General features: G+C 40.1%; 1 pseudogene; it reads right to left on the bottom strand.

Moving 5' to 3' along the window:
- Positions 1-1660: 1660 nt before the first annotated feature.
- Positions 1661-7500, bottom strand: part of LOC140947661 (uncharacterized) — a 17083-nt pseudogene continuing 11243 nt past the window's right edge.

Below are 7500 nucleotides of genomic sequence, written 5' to 3'. Positions count from 1 at the left end.
ACATTCTCTCTTACCTCGTCACGCTAGCCTGCGTGGCAGGCGTTCGAAAGATTAGGGCACGAGACCCTCCTCGCGCGCCCCTCGCGTTTCTCTCGCGCCTAAAACTCCCTTTCCCATCCCTTTCAAACGCCTGCCACGCAGGCTATCGTCACGCTAAAATTGGGCCCGATACTAAGTCTCACAAGCCTGAGCTCACAGCAGGCTAGATTTCAGCCACAATTGTATTGTATTGTATTGTAAATCTTTATTTAAACACGGGAAATCATCAGTTAAGCTTAAGTTAAAAACTAAAACTAATTACAACTGCTTTACATGATTGCCGTGTGGGAATCCGATATATCAGCTACCTTCTTGATATTTCGCTTAAAATGCTCAACGGTTGCAGCATTTTTTAAGTTTTTGGGCAAGTTATTCCATAACATGGCCCCGCTGTAAGAGAAGCTTCGTTTCAAATAATTGGTGCTTGGTTTGGACAGGGTCAGCCTTCCCTCAGAGTTTCTTAAGTTGTAAGCAGAGTGACGCTGAGAGAAGAGACTTTGTAGATATTCTGGAGCAAGGTCATTCATGGTTTTATACATCATTAAGGCTTTTTGTTTCTTTCGTCGAAGCGATAGCCTCTCCCAGCTGAGGGTGGAGAGAAGGTGGTTTGAGCTCGCATCAAAGGGTGATTTAGTAATAACTCTGGCTGCACGATTCTGTAATTTTTGGAGCTTATCACCCAAGTAACCACTCAAACAGTCCCAGACGGGGCTGCAGTAATCAAAATGAGGCATAATTAAAGCGTTATAAATTTGAATTGCAGTTTCTTTGGATATAAAGGGCCGCACACGTTTTAGGGCGCCTATAGCTGAAGAGAACTTTCTTGCAAATCTCTTCAACGTGTTTACCCCAAGAGAGTTGAGCATCTATGGTAAGACCCAAGGATTTGGTATGATCGACTCTCTTGATAATTTGGTCATCAATTCTGATTTCTACATCGTCACATTGGGCAGATAGTCTTTGTCTTGATCCAATAATCATTAGCTCTGTTTTAGCAACATTTAGACTGAGCTTGTTAGCTTTCAGCCAACAGCTAAGGTTATTTAATTCAGGGGTTAGAGCTAGCTTAAGCTCTGTTAACGTCTTAGCAGATAACGTAAGGTTGGTGTCATCGGCAAACATTCTTGGTACGGCGCCCCGCAGGGAGTTGGGAAGAGCAGCTGTCTATGGCTACAATCCCGCTCTGTTTTGAGTTCTTTCGGTGTCGTGTTGACGTCTTGCAGAGTTAATTTTCACGTGGTACGATCAGCATAGCATTCAGTACGGGGCCTAGGTACAAAAACATTGTTCGAGGCCAGCCTCCTTCTCAGGCGCTTCGTTTTTCGCAAGGTAGAGGCGAACGACTAGTGATGAACCGCAAGGGACCATGGGAAGGGTAAAGACGGTAGGCGAAGCGCCGTCTTGCCCGTTGCCTCCTTCCTGCCTTCCTTTGCGCGCACAGTTTCATCGTACGTTGTAGAAATAAACCCTAGAGGTTAGTTTGAACATATTCTTTAAACCCTCGAGATAAAGGTTATTCAGAGATTTAAAAACACTTAGAAGCACTTGCGAGCTGCTTAGAACGTGTTTAGTCTAAATTTGGGATTAAAATAGTAGATTCTTGGTGCAGTTGCACTGAAGTATTCAAAATAGCTCATGCACGTTAAACGTACCTATGTTAGAGGTTAGTTATTTTAAACATTTACATTGTTTCGAGAATCTTATACTCAGTCCAATGAGCATCTGAATTGTTGATAATTGCAGCCCTTTTCAGTTTGTCCATCTCAAACATCAACTTTTTTAGTTCCTGTGTTAACCAAGGAGTATAGTTATTTATTACTTTTCTTTTACGCTTCGGTGCATGTATTTCTAAAAAAGGAGGCCTTAAAATTTCCCTGGCACAAGTTGGGTTATCTTCTAAATAAACTACAGGTGACACTGAGGGTGCTAAGCTAAGGTCAGCCAGGAATGAATTAGTATCAAAATTCCTACATTATCGGGACTCCAGTCCACAATCTTTGGTTTCCCTTTCGGAATACTAAATTTCCTGATTCCATAGATAAGAGAATATCCACTTATTCCGAAGTGACAGACTCCGGAATACATATAAATTTCTTTCTTATTTGTTAGGAATAAATTAATAGTGGTCACAGATTTCTCAGTCATTCGGGTGTGTACATTGGCAAAAGCTGCAAATTTCTAGAAGAGTCTTTGTATGCGATTCTATTCCCTCAAAGTGTTTACTTCTAACCCAAGCAATTCGATTCGTTATACGAAACATTCAAAATCTCTCATTGTGATCACATTGGCATGGGGGCGGGGGGGGGGGGGGGGTCTATACCACATACTCAGAAAAAAAGGTTTAGCCTTGGGCTTAATTACCTTAATACCAATCAACTCAAGGCTTTCACTCTCGAGATCAAATAAACGTTCCTAATTGATAGTATTCAAGTTATAAAGGGCAACCCCCCCTCCATCTCTGTTTCTATCATTTCTCTTCAGGGTATAGCCAGGGACTGCAACTTTGCCAATAGATATAGTATCACTGAGACGATTTTTGTTAACCGCATGAATATCAGTACACGAGATGTCCCTGAATGACTCACGAGTATCGAACACAAAACTGTCACATATATCCTGATAAGAATTACGGCGAAATAAATCGACTAACGCAAGGAAAAACCTTAGCAAAACTGTTTAACAAAAGCTTGAGGTTGTTTCACCGTGGCCTCGTGCACGCCAATGACGAGGCCCCCTTCTGCATTCTCGAAATAAAGAAAGGGTAAGAAGACCAGCAGTTACATCTAGAGCCGCAGTATTGGTGAGTTTCCTTGAGCTTTTCTAAACAGTTCAAGTACTTAAAAAACACATCCCTTTTCCCGACATTTTGCCACATGCGGTGATAACAAAGAAAATGGTGGGGATTTGCAATCAAGGTGCACAACATGTCAGCGGATTGTTATGTTCAAAGAACATTTTTTTGTGTTTCAAGAATTGTTACTTGCATCCTATTTTCTCTTGACCTCGTTTTCGCGACTTCCCTGCTATCTGAGAGCCTGACACAGACCCCGTTTTCTGAGAAACATAGAATTAACCAAAATGTCTAAAATATACCGCTACGCATCTGCTGCGTCAATCCCCTCGTTTTTCTCTAGAGAATGTTTTTCAACTCTTCCCCTGCTCTAAGATATGATGATGGCTTTTCCTTTGAATGAAGTTCTATCTCCTCACTGATAACTTTTTTACATGGCCTGGGAGCTGTTTTTATGTTTGGCATTTCATATCCAATGCTGACTAAGTCGGTTAACCATGCTTTAGTTAAGAGAGCATCATTTAGCCCCCAGAATCCATTCTCAGCTAATGCCACGCTTAAATCAAGTACTCTGCTGAAAAAGTCTGGCTTACCTGATTTCCATTTGTTTAAAAACTCAATTAAACGCCCAGATTCGTAATAGACCATCTTTTCTTCCTTAAAATCGGACAAATAGTCGTGTGCATTTCTGAACTGGACGGCATTGGGCGGGAAAAATGACAAATGTGTCCCCACATCCCACAATAACCGCTGAGCCCAGTAACCGCGCCAGATATCGCAGACTCAGAGAGTTACTGTCGTTGGAAGCAAGAAGGCCCACAATGCCTTGTGTAAGAACAGCGTGTTTTGAGAATTGAACGGAGCCAATGTATTTGGAGGAAGTACAACAGGAGGCGCTTCAGCATCAAACTCTACATTCAAATCAACACCTTTGTCTTTTCTTGTCAGTCTAAATATGGCGTCCACGTCGGGATCTCCATTCACTACCCCCTGTTGGATTGATGTATCCACACCTTCACATTTGACAAACCGGTGCGATGGGGGGTTACCAATGTGATCCAGGGGGTACCCCCTTGGCCATATAGTGCTTTGTCCAAAATGTTCGTAAGGGTTCACCATTGCGGAGTCCGTTTTGTAAACAAAGAAGTCTCCAGTTTCTTGTTGGTAGAAAGTTATTTTGCCGCTTGTTGGCGAGTTATCATCGTCTGTTTCATAGATGATTTTCGCACCATGTTGAATAGCATACAGGTAGCCAATATTCTTTCGAGGGTAACTTCTGTACTCAAGTAAATCGTGAATCTGGTAGCCAAGAGTCTTTTGCCTTTCCACACTCAAGAAGACACAATTTGGGTGACTGTAAATGAGAATATTATAATGTAACGTTAGCACATACTAAGACTTTTTGCCCCATGTAAGGGAATGGGGATTCTGGAAGTCAGGAAATTGTTGCTTGTGGAACTCGGAATACAGCTTAAGGAATCCGTAATCTCACTTAAGATTGGAATCCGGAATCCAAGTTCCACTGACAAAAATCCATAGTGTGGAATTGCCAAGGGACTTCTTTTTCATATAATTTACTATTACTGGAGTAAAGAAAATCGTTTGTCATACCGAAGTATTTGTTATAGTGTTTTAGAGGTCGAGGTTCCACTGTACTACGACATCAACTCTCAGGTAATGCGCAACGTTGACAGAACGAAGGACAGAAAGGGACTAGAGCTGGGTAGAACACTTTTGGTTCACTTTTGGCTGCCTTGTATTAGACTCCCGCATACTATGAGCTAAGTTCAATGGGGTTTAAACATGAGTAGGCACATGGAAGGGCATCATAGCGCTTGTTGAAGGCACAACAAGCAACTTATAACAGAATTAAATTAACTGAAAAAACCGTGAACGAAGATCCTGCTGGTTATAAACGTTGAATCTCTGGAAAAGAGATCTAATCAGCCAAAATTTCAAGAACCACAAACGAGAAGTCCAAAGACTACTGCAAAGCTGATCAGAACAACGTGTATTGTTTTTTCATAACATTATTTCGGCTTGCCATAACAGCCTTCTTCAGGTTTACAGATGTCACTGAATTTACGAAAGGAATCACAATATTATATAGATGGAGAATGTTGCAATAAAAATTGTTTAAAAGGGAGAGGCGGAAGTGACGTACTACACACACACACACAAAAAAACACTGCGAAAAGAAAAAATAATAAGGATATGAATTTCATGGCCTTATCTATCAAATGCGACTCCCTAGCCTTACGAACTGAGTCACGTGAAAAATGACTTTTCTCTAGTGGCATTAACTGCATGTCAGTATGCGAATGGTTAGAGTGAGAGAGAGTGAGTAGAACAAGTGGTTATTCCAAGCGCTTCAAGCGCTTTATACAAGTGTTCGATTTCAGTAGTGGGTTTAGATTTAATGTTAGTTTTGTCAACTGCACGTCTGTGTTCGTTAAACCTGTCTTTAAGGAGTTGCTTAGTTTCAACTATATGTTGTAAATTACAACAGTTACATCTATTGAACCATGTACATCACGTTTCTAGTGTTACAAGTAGTCTGTAAAGTGATGCTGCGTGTTTCACCCATTTCATAAAAAGTATAACTTGTAAGGCCATTAGAAATGTATGGACAAGTGGCACAGTGTTGTACACAGCGGAAGGACAGGACATTACTTCTTAGCCGACAAGCATCAAATGTGTCCAATTTGAATGAATTTAAAGATGCCATAAGGTTATAAACTATCAAAAACAGTAGGTATCTTGTCAAAAGTGAGACATTTTGTTGACAACCATATTCTTGTCATGCTTTATTACTCTCTTATCTATCCTTTCCTCACTTATATGGTGTCCATGTCTGCATGGGTTTAACCTTTCTCTCATTTCTAACACAATTATTTATTATCCAGAAAAAAGCAATCAGAATAATATCTTCCTCCGAACCAAAATCCCATTCTGAACCTCTGTTCAAATCTCTCACCCCACTAGTCTGCTACAAAGCTGTTTTTTTGACGACACTAAAAACGGCTGTGTAGCAGACTATCACCCCACTTAAGCTCAATGATGCAGGGTTTGCAAATTATATTGATGAGTGGACTCAGTCTGGCTTCTGCTTCACAAATTTTGGAGTCATTTTGGAATATTTAAAGTCAAGTATCACAACGAAAAAAAGCCATTTTGAGACTTTTAAGCACATGGTCCTAGCATGTATACACTCAGGGATACATGAAGGACATGTAGCTGTGGCGGTCCGTTGACTCCATAATGGCGGTCATCGAGTATTAAAAACTTTGATCGTAAATTACCCTCTTCCTGTTTTGTCGTGCACTATAATTTTTTAATTTCGATGATTTAAGAGGCAGTCTCCCTAAAAGCGTTCCACTCGATTTTGGACTCGAAAAAACTTTTGCCTTATAATTTTACCACCAACACTACTATCCATCCTAATAACGAAATTGCAGTTAGAATGAGGAAATTGCTTATTTTACTGCCATTCTCAGCATTTCAGTGCTGGACGACCGTTAGCGGCTAAAATATGCAAATTTTAGTCTCTGTTATACAGGTTTTTAACGATCGTTCTAAAGTTCTTCAGGTCATCAAATCCTAGACTATTTGCACTCATTTGGAAGCATATTACTTCTTCTTACTGTTCCAATACCATTTAGGCATTATCTTTCTGTAATCAGCAAAAACTGGTCGTCTTTATTTCGTTAATCCAATTAAGAAAGTAAACTGCACGAAAAAATGCCTTAAAATCATCAGAAAATTCCCAAAAGTGCACCTAACCTAGACCTAAAAACATGTTTTAGTTAAAGATTAATAGCTATTTTGTCAAGTTATGCAATAAAACTTGTGGCACAACGCGATTCAGAATTGAAGGCTTCAACTCAAATTTAGGCAAATGTTCAATTTGCGTTCCGTGACGATACGGCTGCTGTCACAGCAAAATCCTCACTTATTGAAAAACTTGCCACTTTTAAGTAAGATATGCCTCATTTTCCCACCAAAACTATATCAAAATTCCCTTTTTCCCTTTGCGAATGAGATATATTGTTCAAAATTAGTTCAGCAAGTAAAAGATATCTTTCCAAGCTTCATTTAATTTCACACTGCCTCGAATATTCGTGTAAAGTCTGCCATGTCAAAACGGAAAAATACCTTTTCAGAACCAAACCTCTTCTAGCTTAAAATGTGGTCCCGTTTGAAAAAGCTGCATTGACCTAAAGTTACTCCGATCCATCATATTATAAAATCGAAAGTTAGGAGAAAAGTAAATTTCCCACTGCTTAATTAAATATGCGTGAACGGGTCAGAAAATGTTTGACTGGCTAATACTTCGTCCCATGTAAGGGTATCCGGATTCCGGAATCTTTGGAATTTTTTCTTGTAAGATCCGGAATCCAGGGCTTTGGAATTCAGAATAGAGCTCAAATACCCTGCTAAGGAATGAAATCTAGAATCCAAGTTCCACTGGAAAAGACTGGAATCCAGCACCCGGAATCCAGAAAGCATGGAATGGGATCCAGAATCCAAGAACTGTCTTGTATTCGTTAACATGGGCCATAGTACTGTACTATGAACAGCGAATTACTATTTTTCCTTTATTTACCTTCCACTGACCAGGAACCCACATTTGAAGACGTTTGTTAATGAAATTTCAATTAAAAGGTTTC

Source organism: Porites lutea, chromosome 1, assembly GCF_958299795.1.
Source record: "Porites lutea chromosome 1, jaPorLute2.1, whole genome shotgun sequence".
Taxonomy (NCBI): Eukaryota; Metazoa; Cnidaria; class Anthozoa; order Scleractinia; family Poritidae; genus Porites; species Porites lutea.
Note: the sequence above shows the minus strand (reverse complement) of the source record. Positions and strands in the feature narration are given on the sequence as shown.